The following is a 22,851-nucleotide window of genomic DNA, read 5'->3' on the forward strand; positions in this document are numbered from 1 at the left end:
AGCCAGTTTCAAAAAGATATTTAAGCATTTTCTTTGGAATGCAATTAAAATATCCAGTGGCATATTTACGACTCAATTAAACGTTTAAAATATTGAAAAAGATTAGTAATTATATCTTTGGTTTAAACACTAAATATGGCTATGTCAGAAAATACCTGCAGTCTCGATAGATTCCTGACAGGATTTGTTTTTCACTTTTGGTGAAAAAGCTATTCTTTGTAAAATATTCCCACACATGCCTAAGTTTATTTCTCAAAGCAATACCACAAAGGATATGACCTCTTTACTCCTAGTAACCTTTCATGGTGCTGAATTGACTTGGACATTGGTGCCAGTCAACACAGCTTGATTTGCTATGGTAAGAATAAGATTATATCTAACAGACTATGTCATTTCCAGGTTCAATAGGCACAGATTTAAAACTAGTCCTCTCTTTGACCCTCTGGATTCTCTTGAACTATTGCACCTTCTTTGACAATGTTTGTGAATGAATGAATTCATGACAACTCAAGGTTATTTTAATGATAATGGCAATGCGCTCACAAAGGAAAAAGGAAAAGGCTAGTAGTACTGGCACTAGTGCTTCTTCACCACAGCCGACTTCCTTTTTGACAGACTGACTGTTGAGTGAATTCCTGTTTATGGTCAAAGGCTGAAAGCTGTTGTGTGTCTGCAGCAGCGCCGCTGCTACTGATCTGTGAACATGACATGCCTGATAATATTGCATTGCCATGGCAACAACAAACACGGGGCAAAATTCTATTAGCTGGAGTGACTCACTGAGTCAAACAGATAATGTGATGGGCCTGGCCAACTGCCCAACAAAGGCTTATGTGAAAGTTGTGATGAATTAACTTTGCCTTGTTATGTCTGTTTTTTGTATAAATTCTCTTCTAGCTACTTATTAAGTCCTCATATTTCTGGTGGTTGCTCAACATATATATATATATATCACTGGGAAATACTGTGGTGGCAATTAGCCAGGCTGATGACTAATATAGGGCTTATGATGCTTTGCTTTAGAGGTGCATTTTTTTCCTTTTTTTCCTTTTTCTTAATTTCACTGCAGGTGATTTATATGGAAAGACAAATGCATTGTTTATGTGGAAAAAAACAAGACCCCAGTCCCCTCCAAAATAATTGACAGTGTCTGAGATGTGGGTGTGGCTTGGTACAGTGCTGCATTTGCTTGTATATTCATGCGAGTTTCTCTCTTGCGTAGATGTTCCACAGACCTGCTCTCTAATCAGTATGAAAGAATAAAAAACTTCTACCAGGCATCATCTGGACCTCTCCCCTGGTATTTTAGATTACTGACACTCCATTAACTGAAACTGAAATGAACGGGGTCATATTATGTTCTCTTTTATCACCATGTACGTCAAAAGTGGTATCTCTGACTCCCAGTCATTTCAGAGGAGCAATAGATAACTGGGTATCTCCTAATGGACCTTCACCATTCTTTTTAATGTGCAAATATCCAAGGCAATATAGTCAAGCCACAGACACCAAAAAGAAGCTTTACCAGAAAATAGGTGACTGTCCTTGCCTCCCCATAATATCGCCAGTGCAACCTCTTCTGTAGAGAAGTTCCCAAATGAAAGGGCAAAAGGTCAAAGCAGACCCTGAGGTCACAAACTGAGGAAAATCAATATATGAGACCAAAAGACAGCAGGGGGCACCAAGTAGTTGCAGCCCTTCACTTTTGGAAGAGAAATCCTAAATAAAGAACTCCAAAATATGGAGCTTCAGTGCTTCAGCACTAGGTCTCAGCAGGAGAGCTTGGAACTGTGGTACATATAGGGCAGGGTAACTAACCCAAAGCAACAGAAAAAGTCCACTAAAACGGACAGTGCATTAGTTGTCATGTTCAAGGGCCATGTTTTCATCTTCTGAGGGCTAAAAAAAAAATATATGCAGAAAAGGATGAAAAAGAAGAAAATTTACTGTCTCAACTGTCCTTTAAGTCTTCACCCTGAATTTAGTGTGTTTAGGGTTTTAGGGTGCTCTCTCATCCCTGCCATGTTCACACACACATGAACACCAGTGCATACACCACTAGGTCAGACTGTGAGACTCCAAGCATTTGGAGGTTATGAACATGAAAGATCATATTTCTGCCCAAATTTCTCATTCTTCTTCTCCCCAACCCATTCCTTTTTTTTTTTATTTTGTTTTATTCAAAAACAAATTAGCTCATACCACTAGGATTTTCCTGAGGCACAGTTAAGGCTGCCATAGCACCTCCCATGCAGAGAGATTTCCAAGTTCATATTAAGAACTGTGAGAAAGTTAATGCAGACATGGATATAGTTAAACCTTCCACGAACTTTCTAGAATGAAGTCTGATCTGCTGGCTTATCCATTTTGTGCTGCTCCCCTCTTCCTGACAACAGAACGATGCTTTGCAGGATGAAAAAAAAAAAAAAGAAGTGACCTTGGAAAATAGAATTTCCTTATTGACAAAATGGTGAGATGTCCAAGAGTACTTTCCGGATGCAGATGGGATGATGTTTCCTGGGGTTTAGACTACAAAGGGGCCTGAACTGTACCTGTGACACATTGATCTTTAGTTGTCATTGTCTCCTGATCTATTAAATTTTAAGGCAAAACCTAAAGAGGTTAACCTACAAATTTTTTTCGTCATTCTTACCAGAGACTCTTTGCACCAATGCCATAACTTTTGCTTGACCTAGAGCCTGCCTTCAAGAAAAAATATCCAATCCTGTTTTAAAAACGTAATGTGACAGAGAATGCACAACTTCCCTAAGCAAGCTGTTTAATTATTCTTCTTTAGAAATAAGCAGTTCCCAGGACTATAAAGTTCCTTCTAAAACTGTGCCACTCCCCAAGCAGTGTAATTTAAAATAGCTATTTTATCTGACCTGTTGAATAATTTGCTTGAAAGTGTCCTTTCTGCCTTATGGCTCAGAGTCTGAGAAATATATCACAGCTATTTCACAAACATAGATTACATTAAATTATAACTATTTTTTCCTATTAAAAACAACCCTATAACTTCACCTTCACTCCAAGCTGTTAGATAATGATCTTATCTAGGTCACAAATGTGCTGAAATAAAGTAGCCAGAGAAGAGTTTGTTTGAACTGCTCCTTCTTCCTCTAGGCTGAGAGATAAATGCATAAAAAGGAAAGTTCCAGCAATTCTAATAAGGAGTTTCTCTTTTCCATCCCCACCTGCAGGCTCACATGGGAATTTACAAGTGATCCTAAAAATGTATCTTCCTGGGTTAAAAGCAGCCCACCAAAGGAGGGTTAATAATTGAGACCCTGATCATTCTATCAGAGACCTACAACAGCATCAAGCGGTGTTTAAACTGTGGTGGTTTGGATCTTTTTAAAATATAATTAATACACATTTCTCACATCTTAAATATTGGTTTAGGTGGTCCCTTATTTTCTTAGTCCCATGAATCACAGAAGCACCTTCTCCATTGCAGCAAGAGGCTAAGAGCTCAGTGCTTTTGGCAAATCCCATTAATTAGCTGTGGCAACTGGTTTTAATCCAGAATTCTCTGCCGGCTTCTGCTGCCGTCCTGGTCCTGCTCCTGTGAAAACATTGCCGACATTTAATTAAGTTGATAGAGCAAAGACAGCTTCCATTACTCTCCTAAGAAGCTATAACTCCTGGACAGTAGTTCGGTTACCTCAATGGAAAACCTATTTGGTTACCTCAGTTAGATAAGCTGTTAAATATATTTAAATATTTCTTTTTTTCTCTAACAAAATATAATCCTGATTTAAACAAACAGCTTCTTTAAAAAAAAATCTGAGTTATTTCCCTTTAAAAATAACCATCTAATGAAATCAAAACCATACCCATAGTATCAGACTGCTTTCTAATTGTCATATTGCTGTCAAGCTGCAGGGTAAAAGAGGTAATGTAGGTAGTTTGCATTAACCAGAAGTAACCACAAGCACTGCTGTCACAGAATCACCACCACACCTTGTTTCATTGTTTAGTGAGCAAATGCCAGGAAAACCCCACATCTATGCAGTGAATTTAAGGTTTCCTCACATGGCTGTTAGTTATTCAGACTTCCTGAGTGTGAATCAGCTTCAGCCTTGAGCTTTTTTGTTCTCTATTGTCTTTTCAGTCTTCTGGAGTACTTAAAGGAGGCAGCTGGGATTGACTTTAGAAAAGATGAGAAAAAACGTGTCATGAAACTCCTTCACAAAAAAGCTTGTATTTTGCAGGAGCAAGGCCACAGTGTACCACACCTGGAAAAACTGGGACAGGAATCTTTTGGATTTTGACAGATACCTGTTTTGTTCAGTACACATGGTGAAGGAGAGAAAGGAAGAGAGTCATAAACATACCCCTTTTTTCTTATGCAATTGGAGATACCGTTTTGCTGAAGTGCATTTAAGTATAAGTGAAAAGTTACACTAAAACAAAGCTACGAGATGCACCGTTCAGCAGAATGGAAGGGGGAGAGAGTACCTTTCTTACAGATCCTTCTCCAAGTATCTCACTAGACCTATGATGCCAGGGAGAGGAGCAGCAGCTTCTACTTTTGCTGGTAGTGTTGTCAATACAGTGTCCAGTGTCACCTGGGGACAGTCCAGCAAAGTACAGCGCACCTGCAAGGATCTAGTGCTGGTTCAAATCCTGGCCGCACTGTGGAAAAGCATTATCACCCTCTCCGTTTATTGGCTGCATACCAGCCAGTCTGCCTGGCTTTTTCTTTCAACCATGACTGGTAAATGCAAAGCTGAATGCCTGCCAGCTCCGTGTTTGTGGCTGCATTCGGCTTTGCACAGCCACCCACCCAGGGGTGCAGAAAGCCAGAAGGTCAGCTCTGAAAGCAGCCTCAAATAGTTTAAACAAGCTAAGTCACCTCAACTCTTCAGTGAGTATTTATCCCAGTTTCCATCCAAACACCTTTGTTCTTAGTTAGGTTTTTTACTTCTCAGTTAGAAGTTTGTGTATTTCTTTTAATAATCTTTCCATTTTGTTGTTGACTCTATCCCAGACAAAAGAAGACTCATGAAAAAGCGTGAAAAAAGCTGCTCTTAAGTTATCCAACCAGGCAAAAAATGTCAGGAAACAGATTTTTTCAAACACAGTTTGCAGCGTTGCCTAAGTAGGAATGTCAGGGCAGTTTTTGAATAAGCTTCTGAATGCCTGAGATTTACCTGAACACAATGTGAATACTAAAGTACATGCAGTTTGCCCACCAGTAGGTGAGAAGGATCTAAACCAGAATAATTTAAAGCATAATTAAGAGACAAAAGTTTCTGTTAATCAGTTTGCCTCCCCTTCACCCCAGGTTACATTTTCCCTAGCTGTTAATTAAGCTCTGCCAAAGTTACTAATCTTGATGAACTTTTGGTAGTAGGGAAGCATTAGGTTACTGGTTACATTTTTTCATGTATACTGTGTGAATATGCTCAAACAAGTTCATTCCTTCTATTCCTTTTATGCTTCTTGTTTGGATGCATGCGCAGCCTTGGAAATTAATTATGCTGGAAGACAGGAAAACATTGGGCTGAAGTACATTCATTTGGTATATTATATAGGATGTCAACAAATCAGATTTACATGCAGCAATACATGCCTAGAGCAGTGTTTTAATATACCCTTTTTTTCTGAATTTCACAAATTGTATGTTTTCCATTTTTTAATTAATAAATTATCAGGGATGCTCATGAAAGTCAGAGAGTAATAACATTGCCTAAAACGAGACAGAGTGTTGATTAGACATAGCTCGTCTTTCTCATGCAAGTCTGTCAGACAAGGTATCTGATACTGGAGGGAGCCTGCCCCCATTAATCCACTTGGAAGTTGTGCTGGGGCAGATACACAGCTGAGCTGAACTGCAACAGATTATACAACACTTCACTGTATTTTAAACAGCTGGCATGGGGCAGAAGCTGACTTTTCTTTGCCTGTTCGGTCCCTCTTCCTCAGGATCCCAATTTGTGCCTGGGACTCCTATGTGACACAAGAGCAAGATGAACAAAACAGCTGCCTAAAAAGCAATCAAACTTGTATAATTTCAGTTATGTTCCGACCCAGTTCTCAGAGATAAGCTGTTATCACACTAAACCCCCATGCCAGCCCAATTTCAGAGAATTTCCATCTTCTCTATTTTTAGCTTATAGTTAGAAAGATGAAGTTATTTTAAATTAAATACATTTGAAATATATAAATAGAGCAAAGAAGGCACTGCGCCCAGAATAGCTTTACCATACTTGCAAAGTTACATTTTCATTTTAATGAAAAAATAACATTAAATAGACAGTAGCATTTGTCTGTCGGGAGATGAGAACAATACAACCACACATTGTATTATTCAGTGGTACTAAAAGGAGATTGCCACCTTGGCTGTCGAATGTGGTATCTATTCTGACATCTTCAAGAAGGGAGGTCATTGTAAAAGATTGTGAGATGATTTCAGATGCAGTAGTTAGGCAAGTCAAGTCACTGTTACCTGTCCAATGCTAGATCTTTCCTTGTCCTAGGTTCAGCTGTAACAGTTATTTTTCTCCTTCTTAGGATCTGATGTAGTGCTGTGTTTCAGCTTTAGTCTGAGAACAATGTTGATTACACACCAATGTTTTAGTTGTTGCTAAGTAATGCTTACCCTGATCAAGGAGTTTTCAGTCTCATGCTCTGCCAGTAAGGAGGGAGGCAAGAAGCTGAGAGGAAGCAGAGACAGGACACCTGACCCAAACTAGCCAAAAGGGTATTCCATACCAGAGCACTTCATGCCCAATATATAAACTGGGGGGAGTCACCCGGAAGGCCCTGAAAGGCTCGGGTGTTGGTCGGGAGGTGGTGAGCAATTATATTGTGCATCACTTGTGCTAATTGTTTCTCTTCCTTTTTTTTTAGTTTTATATTCTCTCCCCTTGTTATTTCCCTTATAATTGTTATTATTAGTAGTAGTATTAATAGTAATAATGGGTTTGTATTATACTTTAGTTACTGGACTGTTCTTATCTCAACCCATGGGGTTTACATGCATTCGATTCTCATCTTCATACTGCTGGGAGCTGGGGGGAAGAAGGGAGGGAGTAAGCGAGCATCTGCATGGTTCTGAGTTACTAGCTGGGCTTAAAGCACTACACCTTAATGCAAAAGATCATGAAGAGAACCTAGTATTATACCTAGGCAAGAAATAAGGTATTGGTGCAATTTTTCATGTTCCTAGGAAATCATGCCACAAAGATTGGTATTCAGCTCTCTAATGCAATTTAGTAAAGCCATCTTTAACTTACAAAGTGACAAAAAGACAGAGATTTGTACACCTAAACTTTTTTTTTTATGTCCTTAAAGAAGCCTGTTATTTCAGAAAAGATTGAACAACCCCTTTTGGAATATCGAATCTATTTAAGACGACCTTAAAACAAAGCATCCAAATGCCTAATGTTTTCTGACTGCTTTGCCTCTAAGAACCTGCTGGATATGAAGTTGTAGATAGATAAGATTGATTGCATTAAATTTCTTTAATATGACTTGAGCATTCTGTATTTTCTTGCACACTTTTGAATTTTTTTTTTTTTTTCTTTCATTAAAGAGTCTGATGGAAAGATTTTGGACACAATTTGCAATGCCTGATTAGTTCTCTTCAGGAACCTGGTGCCCAAATTTTCTGCAAGAACTCTGGTCTCCTCGTGTATTAACAGAAGACTCAGCTGTGATATATGACAGGGGGATTATTGTATGAAATCTAAACATCAAAATGAGAAGCATATTCCATGAATTAGAAGCATGCAAACTATGCATTTTGTATAAAAGGGATCTGAAAATCTGGACCTACATGAGATTTTTGCCTGACAAGCACAATTTATTTTTTGTTGTAGTAATAGTATTAATTATGTATCCAACAGCATTGAGAAAAATATAAATTTTAATATAGTGTACAAAGGTTGTTGATTTATCTTAAAAATAAACAAAATGGAAATTTTTATCAAGATGTTGAATACATTAAGTCAAGATGTCTCTGGTTGTAACAGATGATGATATTTTTTGTACCTACTCATAAAAATGTTACAGATATCTAAAAAATAAATATGTTAAATACAAATAGAATTTAGTATGGAAGGTAATTTTAAATATTTGATGATATAATTAAGGATTCTTAATGTTCTTTATTTTCAGATTAAAAATTCATAGGGAATTTCATCCTTTTCATCTTTATTAGACAATGTGTTAGTCATAATTATTTGTTTCATATGCTATAAACATTTCATGAATAACAACTATTTAAAATAATAATAAAAATGCCTTTTCCTTTAATTGCAATGACTGCAGCATATGGAGATATTACATTGTATGCAGTTACAAAGTACATTCTGCTATTATTTCTTCTGCATTTTCTTTACTTGAGAAAGACAGCTCTAGGTTTTTCCATTTCTAAAAATCTAAATCATTTCACTGAATTGTTTTAAAAGGAAAAATAAAAAAAATCTTCAAATTCATATTTGAAAAAAAATATTTTTCCTTGGGATCATTGAACTTCTATTATATTGAGGATACTTTGGAAAAGTGCTCCAAGGGCACTTAGAAAAAGTTACTTCAGAAAAAAATCTTCTACACAGGGAACATAGTGATTGAGAGGATCTTTACTGCCCAAATGAGCCCTTCTGTTGAAGGCTTGCAGTTATGCATCCAGTATCAATGCCACTTATATCCTGGAATCTATAAGGAAGTGGCTGGGAGCAATTTGGTTAGGCTGAAAAGAAAACATGTCTGAAATAAAGCAGTGTTCTGCAAAATCCAGACCATCCCTAGTGTTGGACTCTCTACCAGTGACATAAATTAGTGTTAAGTAGGGGACAGGGGGCAGGAGGTGACTTTCCTATGTTCTCCCTTCCCACTGAACTGTGGCTGGAGATTTTAAAATGCACAGTGAGGTATCTTGTGTCTCTAATTTTTCTTATTTCTTTTAAACCACAAATTCTATATTGTATTTATTTATGTTAAATAAAATCTATTGATTATGTTACGGTTAAGAGCTACAAAACACATATTGCCTAAAATGAACTCTGCCATTTTCTTCAGGTGAGAGCTGATGTGCATAAAAATTTTTTCTGCCTTTCATCAAAATCTTTTACACTTTCTCCTCCCTTCCACACATGGTGCAGGGTGTGTGTCAGCATTTCCTGTTCCACATTTGGCATCTGTCTAAAGCTGATTTATATTTTAGATTGCTTGTGAGCACTGAAGGCAGTCCTGCCTTGCTAGCTCTGGTAGCTCCGGTCAATGCCTAGGCAAAACTAATGGAAAAGCCCTACAGCATCATGAAATTTAACTGTTAGTTATAAGATTTCACAGCTTTTCACAGAAGAGGGAGCATTTTCCTCCCTGGATGACCCTCAAAGAAGCTGGACTCTGATGGCAATCACACTGCCAGAAATGGGAAGAGATGGAGTGAACTGTTCTTTCAGTCTTGTGTTAGTGTATAGAAAAGAGAAGTTAAAAGTGCTGTGGGCTTCCTTCCAGAGACATCTTAACAAGGTGCCAATGAATGGAAAATTTGGAAACAATTTTTAAGGCAAGATCTAATTTGGGTAAATATCTCCAAGGAAAGCAAAGCAGAAAAGGAGTTAAAGCAAGGGGAGAAAACAAAACAGTGAAGAACATTATATGCATTTTAATTACAAAATTACTTTTAAAAAGAATTCTCTTGGCTTTATGATTTTTTGTTTGTTTGTTTCTGGTTTTGTCTTGGGATTTTTCTGCTTTTTTTTCCTATTAATATTTTCATTTTTGGACTGTGTGTCCATGAAAGAAAGGTAAGGGTAGGAAACTGAAAAAGACAAAAAAACATAAGAGTGAAGAAAAGAGGGAGGGGGATTGGAACATAATTTTATTCTTCAGAAATGCAGAAAAATTCCAAAATAACATTTACTGTAACATTTTCAAGTAAAACTGTAATAACCTTTTCAAATATTTTCTTTTCCTCTCAAAAAATTTTCACCAATTGTAAAGATTATTTTTTTCCAGGGAAAAGAAAGACCCCTAAATAGGAATTCGTATTTTTATTGACAAATAAAATATACTGTCTTTTAGATTTTCTATGTTAGAGTAGAAAGGTCATGGCCTTAACCATAAAAACATTGCTTCTAAATCCTTCTGTCTTCTCAATTTACAAAAAGAAAAGCTCAGGCATTATATTCTGAGAACCTGGTTTGATTTGAGCAGCACACATCTTGTATTCCTCACTGACTTTGGACAAGTCATTCTGGATAGGGATCATCTTTGTTAGATGCTCAGGTTTTTAAGTATAAGGTAGGCATCTAGGCTTCTTTTATGACTACAAATAAAAGCCTCCAGAGGATGATTAGCCTCATTCTAAAAATCGGCGCCTAAAAGATGTTGGATGAATTATTTCCTGTAACATTAAAGAGAGCCTAGGGTGATTTTACAAAGCTTAAATGTCTGTCTTTTAGTCAGCTAAATTCAGGCACTCATAATTTCTCTGTGTCTTAGTTTCCTCCTCTTTACAAAAAGAGATAGTATTTCCCTGCTTCCCTGGGATGCTAGATGCCTAAATTAATTAAAGTTTGTAAAGCAGGTTGCATTTGTTGGATAAAGGCATTATATAAATGCAAAGTATGACAGACAGACTGATTGATTGAGTTAGATATGATAGATATTCTTTGGCATGCCAAAGTAGTATGGATGCCAGATGATATTATCTGAAAAATTCAGAATAGAGAAGTCAATGAGGTCTGGGCTGAGTTGAGCCACATAAGGCACTCCCATCAAAGGGATGGCAGGTTTAGTTATACCATCATGCAAACTCAAAGGAATTCAAAAGTTTGACCATTTTTGTTATCACACTTAATTTGCTGGAGTTATAGAGGGAAACATTATGAAAAATTGGTGAGTTTTACTGCTTGTGCATCCCTGAACTCATCATTATGCACAGTTTTAGAAAATGTACAATATTTCTTATTCTGTGGATGGAGTACATCATTGTTCGTGTCATGGTTTATCATATTGCGTATATAAAGGGAATGGTGATTTCAGCTGTGAAACGTAAATTTCACTTATGGTGCCAATGGTGTCTATACAATAATTAAATATGCATTGTGTAATGCATATATAATTCACAATTGTGTATATAAAATGATGGATGCAGTAAAAGGTCAGCAGACACAGACACATCATGATACAAAAAAGACTATCAGTGAGAATGAAAAGAGATTTGGTTAAAAAAAAAAAAAGAAAAAAAGACCTAGAAAACCTATGACCTATGCTATATATGAAGGTGGAGTTTAAAAACAAGGCCTAAAGATTTAGTAGCATGTAGTTAGTAGTATCCCTGGATCCAGCAATATTCAAATAGCCTTAGCCAATGGTCTGATCATTTCCACGTGGTGAAAAGACACAATGGAAAGAGACGAGCATTTGCATTGCTCTTTATTACTGTCTTATGGCCAAAAATGAAATTGTATCTGTGTATGCCACCATAAGACTCTGAGGTTTCTCCTCAGCAACATCAATAATAAATTGCAATTGGATCTTTGCATTGGACAAAGTCATCTGACATGAAGTATGGTTAGAAACCAATATAGTCATAAGCATTGGTGGATTCTTCATGTATAAACTGGGCAAGAAGAAAAACTAATATAATAATGTACCTAAGTTGAGGAAGCCTGGAAGAATGTTTAATTAAAGCTATAAATTCTTTTTCTAGTACTTTTAGCCTTTGTCTTTGAGTTTTTTTAACAACTAATTTGGATTTCTCTTTATGTATTTGCATATGCTTATACAAGGTGTGAAGACAAAACTTATTCTAATTATCCCCTAGTTACATCCAGAAATGAACTGCTGTACCTATATTTAACAGTTTAAGGCCAGCACACAAGCCTTTCTGTAGCTACCATCACAAGTGGATTGCATCTTCCACCAACATCTAGGAGGGTTTCACGAGTCATCCGCTTCACTCAACTTTGTGTCTGATTGGGAAATACAGCAGGTTACCAAATATTGTTTCTGATATTTGGGGGAGAGACATTTTGGAATCAGAGAAAAATGAATGGTAAACACTAATAGCCTGTGGCAAGCAATGAATGGCGCACTTCTGGTCCATTTCCTTAAGAGCATGGTGGAGGAATCTTGAGATTTGTAAAGTCTTTCCTGAATTAACTTTCTGCTGCCTGGAAACTAATGTAAAATGTCTACTGTGAAACAGCAAATAAACCAGAATCATTTCATGTATTTGCAAGTGTATTTGGAAGTTACTTTTAATTATTATTGCCTGTTCTGCTCTGCTGCAGATCCCTTGCTATTTCCTGTGTATTAAACAATGACAACAACACACTACTGCTAGATTAAAGAGATGAAAGCAGTTTTTTTCATTAAGGCTCAAAAGCTAAAGGTTAGATCAGGCTCCAACAGCGAAAACCTGAATGCATTGTAATAAAGGATAAAACATCCTCTATCATCCACATGATAAAGTACACCCTGACTGCACAAGGAGAGCTATAGAAGAACTCGTTTACAATAAACATAGGGACAGGTACAATAAACTGTTTAGCCTCTTCCAAAGATGTTATTGAAAGATGCTTAGCCAGTTGATTACAGTCAGAGAGATAAACATGAAGTCATAGAATCACAGAATGGTTTGTGTTGGAAGGGACCTTAAAAATTGTCTAGTTTCAAGTTCCCTGCCGCAGGCAGGAATCCATTAGACCAGATTTCTTAAAGCTCCATCCAACCTGGCCTTGAACACTTCCAAGGATAGGGCAGCCACAACTCTTCTGAGCAACCTGTTCAGTGCCTCACCACCCTCACAGTGAAGAACTTCTTCCTAACAGCTAATATAAATCTACCTTTTTTCAATTTAAAGCCATTCCCCCTTGTTCTACCCCTACATGGCCCCATAAAAAGTCCCTCTCCAGCTTTCCTGTAAGCCCCAAGGTTTTAGGTTGTGCTGGGGCCCTAGAGCTGAGCATAGTACTGCACATGGGGTCTCATGAGAGCAGAGTAGAGGGGGAGAATCACCTCCCTTGACCTGTTGGTCATGATCCTTTTGATGAAGCTCAGGATACGGTTGAGCAAGCGCACACCAAAGCCGGCTCATGTTAAGCTTCTCATGAACAAACACCCCCTAGTGCTTCTCCTCAGGGCTGCTCTCAATCCAGCCTACACCCAGCCTGTATTTCTGCTTTGCATTGCCCCAACCCAGGTGTAGGGACTTGCACTTGTCTTGGTTGAACTTCATGAGGTTGGCATCAGCCCACCTTTCAAGCATGTCAAGGTCCCTCTGAATGGCATGCCTTCCCTCCAGCATATTAACCATACCTGACAGCTTAGTATCATCAGCAAGCTTGCTGGGGTTGCACTCAATCCCATTGTCCATGTTGCTGATAAAGATGTTAAACAGCACAGGTCCCAAAACTGAGCCCTGAGTAATGATAGTCATCACTGTTTTCCCCTTGGACATCAATCCTTTTACTGCAACACACTGAGAGCAACCATTCAGCCAATTTCTGATTGGGAAGCTTGTGTGTATTCCAGATGATTTCAGATGGGCTCTCAGTATACAACACTGTTCTCTACAATTTGAACTGCTCATTATGGCTATTACCTCTCAATGGTCACAATAACCTTACAGGAAAAAGTGTATACAGTTTCCATGCTATGCTGGGCAGAATAACTTTCTCACAAATTTGTAAAAAGTACAAAAAAAAACCCCCAAAAACGAAGGTGCAGGCAGGCAGGGAAGCACAATCAGCTCCAGAAACAACATCCAGAAGTAAACACCAGACATACGAAATGCAGACATACAAAATGCAGACATACAAAATTCTCTGCAGCAAGATAATATTACTCTGTTCCTGATGTTGTGAACATAAAAAATGCCAGCTCTTTATAAATCAGTATGGCTCATCACCACAGTGAATACATATATATAGTAGTAGCTGCACTGGACTAGTTTGGTCAGAAGATTTTACTAAGCTCCTGAGATCAGACTGAAGGACCTTATGCAGAGGATTATTGCAACTGTAGAGATTTGACTGCAGCTACCATGATTTATGGCAGCTCGCTTTCTGTCCATGTTGTTCTGTAGGCTCAAATGTTTCTTACCTTGTATTAGCTCAATAAGTTTCTTTTATTCCCCCATTTTCAGGACACATTACTATGCCAATTTTCCATGCCAATGCAGATTACATTTTCCTGAAAAGATCATTACAATCTAGTACAGATTTTATATATCAGCTGTCAAATAATAATTTTCTTAGGAAAAGCATTTGATAAAAAAGAAAGACTTTAGTTTTTTGTGTGAATTACATGTACATTCATTAACTTCTAAGGAATGCTATTTGCCCTACAGGATTTTCCAAGGCCTTCAAAAAAGGACTTCTGTTCATTTTGAAACCACCTAATACAGTGGTGCGTTTTTCTAACTGGGGCTTCTAGATGTTATCACACTTATAAAGAGATGATTCTAACAACAGTGGTAGTAAACAAAAGGTCTAAAACCAGTTCACACTATAACATCTTGTGAATAATATTTCAGTAGACATCTGAGTATAAAGTACTTTGCAGTTATCCAGACTCTGTGGCCCTGCAACATTAAGGACTACTGTCATTTCTAGGTGGAAAAGTTTGTCATTCATATAGTGAGCATAGTTAGTAAAGCAGGTTTTTCCATCCAGGCATCTCCCTTGCTTCTATGCACTGTCTTTGTAGTGTTAGCCCCCATAAGCTGTTGGTGGTGAATGAGACATGCTCACGTAGAGTTCCCTGCAGCAACCATTGCCAAACAGCAGCTGAGAGACTCATAATGACTCACTGGTGCACAATAGCTCTAATTTCCTTTTTCTGTTTTCAGTCTCTCAACATTTTCTTTTTCTGATATTCCAGTGCCAGGACTGCTTTGTTCATTTTTTCCTAGGGAAACAATCTTTGTTTTTTAACTGAGATATGAGAACCGGACAAAATTTATTTAGTATATGTTTTCTTAGACCACTGTATGTGTATTTATGTATATACAAAAGTATATATGCACATTTATATACATGCATATAAATATATATGTGCATATCTTTTTCGCTCCATATATGTGTATGTATAGTAGCATGTATATGTGTGGCATAGTAGCAAATCACAGCTTTCATGACCTCCACTACCCTCCAGAAGAGATGAGCTCTAACAACAACTCAGCTATCCAAATTAGCCTGAGGAGATTTTCTTGCTAGTCTCCCATTTTCCCCTCCGCCCGGATAAATCACATATATGCCTTCTTACACTACCTTCAAGTGCAGTAGCATAATGACAAGGTAAATACATTTTTCCTGAAGATTTTCGTAAAGATTTTAGAAGTTTTTAACTCCATTAAGTATACTTAATATACTTAAGGGAAGTATAGTTTTACCTTAGAAGGTTTACTTTAGCAATCTCGCATTCTATGATGTTGCCTTTTCTGATTATGTTTCCCCAAAGTACAGTTCAAGGTATAGTTTAAGATCATTTGAAGTATAATGTATACTTTATGCAGTATATATAATTTTCTTTGCTTTTTCTTAAACCACACATTATGAAGGATGTGAGAGAGCAGAACTAAATCCCAAGACATTGTACAAGTGATTATTAACTGAAACTGTTTCAGTAGGGTATTACTTATTTTTGTAATAGAAGGTGTTATATATTTTTCCCTGGGTATGAGAGCAAGTCCTTGCTTGCATCAAAAGAAGCCTGTGTTGATCTCTGCAAAATATATTAACTAAATTTTCTAGTGTAATGGTAACACTATTAACAATCCAACCAGCTTGTAGGTCAGATTTTTCTACTCTTTAAGACAAGTAATACTATGTCCTTGGACACATCACCTGATTTCAGAAATCAGTTTGATCTTCCAGACCTCCTTTTGAAAGAAAATTTGCATCTCTGCAGAAAGGCAGGTTGGTTTAAGCCCAGTTCATGCAGAAGGTCAGTAAGGAGCTGATCTGAGTTTAGAATACACTCAGGTAGGTATTCCTAGTCATGCAAGATGAATGACCACTCCTGCCTTCTCATGAAATCTGAAGTATGGGAGACTGGCATTTCCATCCAACACAAATGAAAATATCTGCAAGAAATAGAGAGAAAGAGAAACTTGTGAAATCTATAGCAAACATGTTGCAAGTAACTCACATAAACACATCCCCTATAAAATAAAAAATGAAATTCCATGTCATGCCACTCTATATTTCACCCAATAATTTTGTGTTCTAATTATCAGTACAAATCGCAGATTTTGTGCTGGTCACACCTAATTTATGAACTGTATAGAATAACAGTTAATTGCCTCCATAGTTAATTCTCCCTTGTATCTTCTCCAGTGATATTCATGTATTTCCGCCAAGATTTTAATTGATTTTCGTAGTAGCCACTCGTTAATAGGATAATTTGTCAATACCATAATAAAACAATTGTTCCTGTAGCACTGCGAGTTCAGTTTCTGGGATAACAAAGTAAAGTCTGGTTTCATTAATTGAAGGCAGCTGTAGGGCTTGCAGGATGAAAGATATAAATCTCGATGGCACTGCTGAAAACTAGGTCAGAGGGCAGGGGAAAATTAGTTAAGCATGATGGACCAACAGTGACCTGTACAGGTGTTCAGGCTCGCTTTCGGAGTATCACTTCCTCTGTTCCTATTTGAGTCTGGCAAAGCCCATAGGTCAACATGTGCACTCTCATGCCTGGTTTGAATTAAAAGCCAGTTTAGAGCTGCTCACTTGCAAATTCTAGATAATGTTACCTATCAAAAGTAAAGCATTTCACAATGTCTTTATGTTGTCATGTATTTCCCAAGGAGCTTTATTTACACCAGTAAGAGCCTCTTGACTCCTAAAATAGGAGACTTAAAATAAGATTCAGATTCTACAAAGGTAGAAAAGCAATGTTACAAAGGGTTGAGTACTGTTCATGAAGTTAGATAAAGGGAAGACTAAAAAAATATCTATTGTAAGTCATCCTGATTGATACAAATCTGTTCATCTATCATATGCAACTCCCCACAACACTAATGGTGTAAATATATTTCCCTCTGTCAAAATTTGTAAAGTAATACTTTCCATATCTACTGTTTTCAGTACTGAATATTGTTCTCGGTACTTTACAACCTTCTGTCTTGAGCTTATTTTACATTAACAGAAAACTTTAAAAGCACAAAAAGCTTGCTAAAATTAGTTTTTATTATAATCATTTACATTCAAATTCAAGTTTTCTTAAGAGAAAAAAGAGTATGGTTTGACACTATACATTCTGTATTATGTGAGCTTACTGTGTTAATAAGTCAGGCAGAAAATGCCAAAGACATTTGTTTGATCTTGCTTGAAATCAAACACCTTCAGCTATATAAGACACAGATCCAACACGTAACTCATCCTCTTAGATGAGGAAAATAAAATAATCATACTGTAGTGAGTAGGACGAGGGCAGCGTTTCTGCAGTACAAGGAGTGAAGGGTTTCATAGAGAAATGTTTCAGTGAGAGGCAAGGAATAAGATGACTTGTCTTCTGGGTTTCTGGTATAGATCTTTAAGGAACCAGTTATCACAGTTACTTTCTGAGGTGCACTTTTGTACACCTCAGCTCCTTGAGCGAATCAGGAAACTGCAAGTGTAGTATTTATGAATGTAAATATACATGTATGTTTACTCATGCATGTCACCTGGAAATGAGCCTGAGTGAGGTTTTACCTGCAAATGGAAACTCCTGGCTGATGGAAATACCTGTGCCTCCATTAGAACAGTCTTGGAAGCAGCCATTTTTACGACATGATCTTTCTGGCTTACCATGGCCACTTTCCTGTCTTCCTCTCACAAGCAACTGTTAGAATTTAGAGTCCAACTATAATGTATCTATCTCATTTGGGGGCTTTGAAGTGGTAGATGACAGTGTTTGTTGGCTGCCTTTCTAATTTTCTCCTTATCGAGTTGAGGATTTCAGAGTCATGTCCGCCACCTTATTTTTTAAATTCAGAGGTAATCAGAATCCACAAAAGCCTGAATTGACAGAATTTGAAAAAAATTGTTTACCTTCAAATTCTCATAATAAAGGCACAGAATCTGCAGGGGAAAAAAAAAAAAAAGGAAAAGAAAGAAAAGTAATGCTTAATGGTTCACATCTTTAGCAAGAAGGCTCATTTCAAAGGAAGTCTTTTTCATTCATGAAATACAAAATATTTAAAACTGAAATTTTGCTTCATGCTTTTAACAGAGGTTTGGTTTCCTTGCAGATTCATGGAAATGATGTCAAGTGCTCAAATTGTTTGCTGGTTAGTTTTATTCTAACTTCCTCAGTTACAACATTCTTCATCCTTAACCTACTGTACAAAGCAGTTCATTCCCAACACCACCAAACAATATTGTTTTAAAGTTAATTTGTCAAAGCAATCTTATCTTTGCTAACTTTACATGAAAGAAAAGTCATCAGGAAAATATAATAATGTTCTTTATTTGCTTGTTTGTACATCTAAGTGCCACAGATAGTAATAAACTACTCCTTGGAAGTAGTGAAATATCTTTTTCACTTGGGCAGCAATGATATTTTTTTCTCGCTAGGGAACTGAACAATCAAGGGGTAAAGAAATGCTTGCTATTTTCCTGACAAACACGAATGCATCATGACTAAATTAAATGTTGCATCAATCCCATATAAAGTAAGAATATAGAAAGAAAAAGAATAAAAAAAGAAATCCCTTTCGTATTATGGTATATTTTAATGAAGATGTGCTTAGGTAACATAATGTAGAAAGAAAATCTCATTTGGCAAAAATTCAATATAAATTTTTAGCTCCTTTTGCATAGTAAGTATAATAATAATTAAATGAAATAATAATTTAAAATGTGTGTGTGTAATATGTGTATATATAGAAAAGCTGCATCAGATATTGAGTCAGACCCCCCAAATGCTTTAGACCAACACACGGATTTTGTCAGTGAAACTATATGAATTTATTTCAAATGAAGAGCCGAACATTGACAACAGATATATTGATAATAGGAAATAACTTTTTACCTCTGTTTTACCAAGAGCAGCGTATTTCTGTAAGCAGAATTAAATATGTGTTTTCATAAGTCTGAAAATCATTCTGTCTATAAATGTGGACATTTTTGCTGATTGAAATAAACATTTTCTGAAAACTTAGAAGTCAGGTTATTTCATTTGCTTTATTTCTGAGCACATCACATGTATTAGGGTAAAATATGAACATTGCTCATACCATCCATAATTAAAAGCACTTGATTCCTGCATTTCTAGTAATACATAATTTTATAACTTTGTATCAAGAACACTGTATTAAAGGAGCTACTGAAAACCTTTTCTCTGTCACTCAGGAAAATATGAAACAAAAAAACCTGATCATTTCTTGCAGGATTGTATGGTCTAAAAGTTTGTGCCTAGACTGTATGGAGAGAAAAAAGTATATATTCAGAGAGACAGTACACAGAAGTGAAAGCAGCTGAACTTCTTGCAAACCACCCTCAGTTGTGAAAAGAGAGAGAACAGCGGCTACCATGTGGCACAAAACCTAAATATATATTATTTTGTTCCTTTTCGTTAAGACTGCATAGGGCATAAGTTGTTTTCAAGCATGCCTCGGACTCCTACAGCTCCAGCTGTCATGTGTAATTAAACATTTGGCCTCCACAATTACTCTACAGTGTACATATGCCAGTATTTCAAGCCTGGAATATGCATTTCAAAGAAGAATAATTCCCTGGAAATCCTAAATTGACAGGAGCAAAGACAGCCTGAAGGAAAGTAGTCAGAGAAAACTGTAAGGTCGGGATCTAATGATTAAAAAAGAAACTTCAAGAAGAACTTCAACCCTTAACTAAACCAATGGGAAAAAGAACGACAGTTGGCAAGCAGATTTCTGCATAGGGATCCTGATTAGGGAGCCTCTTGGGTTAATTTAATATTATCAGTGTTGTTCACCTTGCTGTAGTATGCCTTACCATTAATACCATTTAAACAGATTTCTTTTTTCTTAAAGCATATTTGGCATCATTTATTTTCCATGAATACTGATCATGGCAATATTAAATTTGATGATTGATTCATATTGAATCTGAGTTTGATTTATAGCAAAGGGAGTTGGTTTTTTCTTGTTTGTTTTGGTGGGTTTTTTTTCATTTTTTTTTTTTCTGCCCTGCTCCGCATGCTTACATTTACTACTGGTGTCATTTGTAATGCTGAGTTTGCATTCCTGTTAGGAACCCCCTACTTAGCATTTTTTATTGGGACCACTTTTAAAGAGATATCTAAAGACCCTATTTCTAATTTAAGTTTAAGGACAATGGACATAGAGAAACCCACATGTTTTTAAATAGATGAAAAAGAAGCAGTAATAAAAAATGAGTGAATGAATGTTTGTGAAAATGGTTTTCTGTGGGGTGTCTCTGGGGTCCAAGGATCTATTTCCCACCCTTGATCTTCTATTTAGTAGAATGTAAAGGGCTACAGATTTTTTCCAAGGGCTTGAGACATAGAGAAAAACTTTTTAAAAATGAGCAATCTTCTATTAAAACATGTAAAATCACACTCAGCTACTTACCTTTCTAAAAGTTAGGCATTTAAGACTGAACTGGTTCAACATTGGTGCCTTTCTGTACTTAACAGAGAAAAATAAGTACTTCCAATGTACAGTGTACTGAATGCATTGTACACTGGAATTATTATGCATTATTATAATACAATATTCAATAATAATCCAGCAGCACTATATAAAAGAGAGACAAGCATGACTAAAGTAGACTTCGATACCTATATCTGATACATCTGTCTTAATCTGGGATGAATTCCTACTTATGAGGAATTCCCACTTAAGGGGTATTTTCTTAATTCTTGCCTTAATATCACTTAATTTTAGAGTAAGTGACAGGAAGTGGGACATGAGAATTTCCACCAGTTGAACCATATAAGTGACAATGGAGAACTATCCCAAAAGACTATTGTCAACCATTCTAACCTTTTAGTACTGCAGGCATCCCAACCAATATTCAATTTCAGACTAAGCTCATACATTTATCTTTAACTGAATGTAATTTACTATCCTAATAAAAAAATAAAGTTCACATCATTGTAAGGTGCCATAGGATGACAGCAAGCTACAATGCCTGTCACTGTGAATGATGGAATGACAACAAATTCATGTGAAGCCTCATGCACAAACACACGCACGACGAATCAGTGTTTTAAAGCAACTTGGTATTAGGTTCTAGCCTGCAAGTGTTTTATACTGAAAAGCAACTTTTGCAAAGAGACAACAGAACTTCAGTATGATTGAATCATCCACTTCTATTCAGCCCTATTTAGGTTAAAGTACAAGTAAAATCATACTAAACTATGTGTCACTTTTCTCATGATTTTTGGTGTCACTTCAAAATCCAACTCTGCCAAGTCTGAAGCTGTTGATAAGGAGCGGGGTACAGTTTTTCCTTGTTAGAGCTGATCACTGAGGCACCAATTTGGTAAGTAGGAGCTATCAACTTCGTTGACTTTAACTGCTAATTTCCATATTTCTTTTAATAGATGCTAGTGTTGGGGACTATTCAGGAAAAGAGGCAGCATACCTGCTAATTCTGGCAGTGTCTTTGGAGTACTGGCATGAGAATGGTCCTTCTGGTTAAAAACAGAGGAGTAACTTTGAGAGATGAGAGATCTGTGCTGCTCTTCCCACCACTCTTCCCATACTAATTCTGCCCCAGCCATGCCTTGAACAGTCCATGCTCTTGCACTGTGGCTTTGTCCTCTGCATTTTGCGTAAGCAAGCTAAATCCACAAGTTAAGAGAAATTCATAGTGTTCAAGTATTGGAAAATAAGCCACATACAATTGTAAAATGCCAGTACATAATCGGTACAAAGTCCTGCCTGACTTTCTTTTCCTTCTTCCTGGGATAGGAGAATTCCACTGTTTCAAAACAATCTTTTGTTGATTTAAGTTGATCTAGATGTCTCACAGGGCAGGGGCTTCAGAATCAAAGCCCTATACATATACTTATTGACTGCATGGTGTACTTTAAGGGTGTGGTGTTAACACAAGAAAAGGCCTACCTCATCCCCACCCTCTTTCCCCAGTTTTTCTCATCTTTTTAAATTATTTATGACCCTGCCTTTCCATAATGAGATGCTGACTATTGGGAAGAGAAACAATGCTGAGAAGGAGAGAGAAGGAGCAAGAAGGGAGAGGGTATCACAAGGTTTAGGAAACTGTCAGCATGACTGAAATGTACTGATCATTTTAATTCTAATAAAGTCTGTATCCTGCAATGGAAAAAAAATTGTGCTGGCTCAGGGATGTGGATCTGAATGTAAAATCTTATCTTTACTCGAGTCAATAAAAAAAAACATCGACTTTAGTGAAGACAGGATATCTCCTGAACCTTAAGAAGTTTCTTTAATAGAGATGAAGAATTCTAAAAAAAATAGCACAAGTCTTGAAGTTTCACTCCATAGTCCGACCTCACACAATTTTTTTAGTGAAATGGGATAATCTGGAGTATTGTCTTACCCAGTGCTTTTTCTTTTGCCTACTTTTTGTTGTTGGGCTCCTTGTCTCCATTATCAGCCAATCCTTTTATCCTCCAGATACCTACTCAGACAAGCTCTGAAATAGTATGCTGCTATTTTGATCCATATCCAAAAAATGAGAGAGTATGAATTGAAAGACAAAATTTGTAGTCTTTATGTAGCTGTTCTACAGTGATTCTTTAAACATGTTGTCCCTAAGGTGGTCAAGTGTTCCATCTCTCCTTTTCAGAGTTAATTATAAGTCTGAAAGTAGTTTAGCATGCTGGCAAAAAAAATTACATAATGAAAAATAGGTTGTGATAAGTGAACTATTTCTTTTGATCCTTGGTTCCTTCTTC

At 36.8% G+C, this 22,851-nt stretch overlaps 1 long non-coding RNA gene across 2 annotated transcripts in view; it reads right to left on the reverse strand.

Annotated features, from left to right (window-relative positions):
• LOC130606221 (uncharacterized) overlaps positions 1-21,726 on the reverse strand; it is a 39,442-nt gene extending 17,716 nt beyond the window's left edge. Inside the window, exons 1-2 of one of the 2 annotated variants that reach the window (XR_008973917.1) lie at positions 21,555-21,726; positions 15,819-16,057 (exon numbers count right to left, since the gene is read on the reverse strand). This is a non-coding gene — a long non-coding RNA (uncharacterized LOC130606221). Of the gene's footprint in view, positions 1-15,818; positions 16,058-17,254; positions 17,356-21,554 lie in introns of those variants that run through there. The other variant, XR_008973918.1, reaches the window with a different exon arrangement.
• Positions 21,727-22,851: the final 1,125 nt, after the last annotated feature.

Source organism: Pezoporus wallicus, unplaced genomic scaffold (genome assembly GCF_028554395.1).
Source record: "Pezoporus wallicus isolate ANWC-B61680 ecotype Strahan unplaced genomic scaffold, APGP_CSIRO_Pwel_v1 contig_5785, whole genome shotgun sequence".
Classification (NCBI taxonomy): Eukaryota; Metazoa; Chordata; class Aves; order Psittaciformes; family Psittacidae; genus Pezoporus; species Pezoporus wallicus.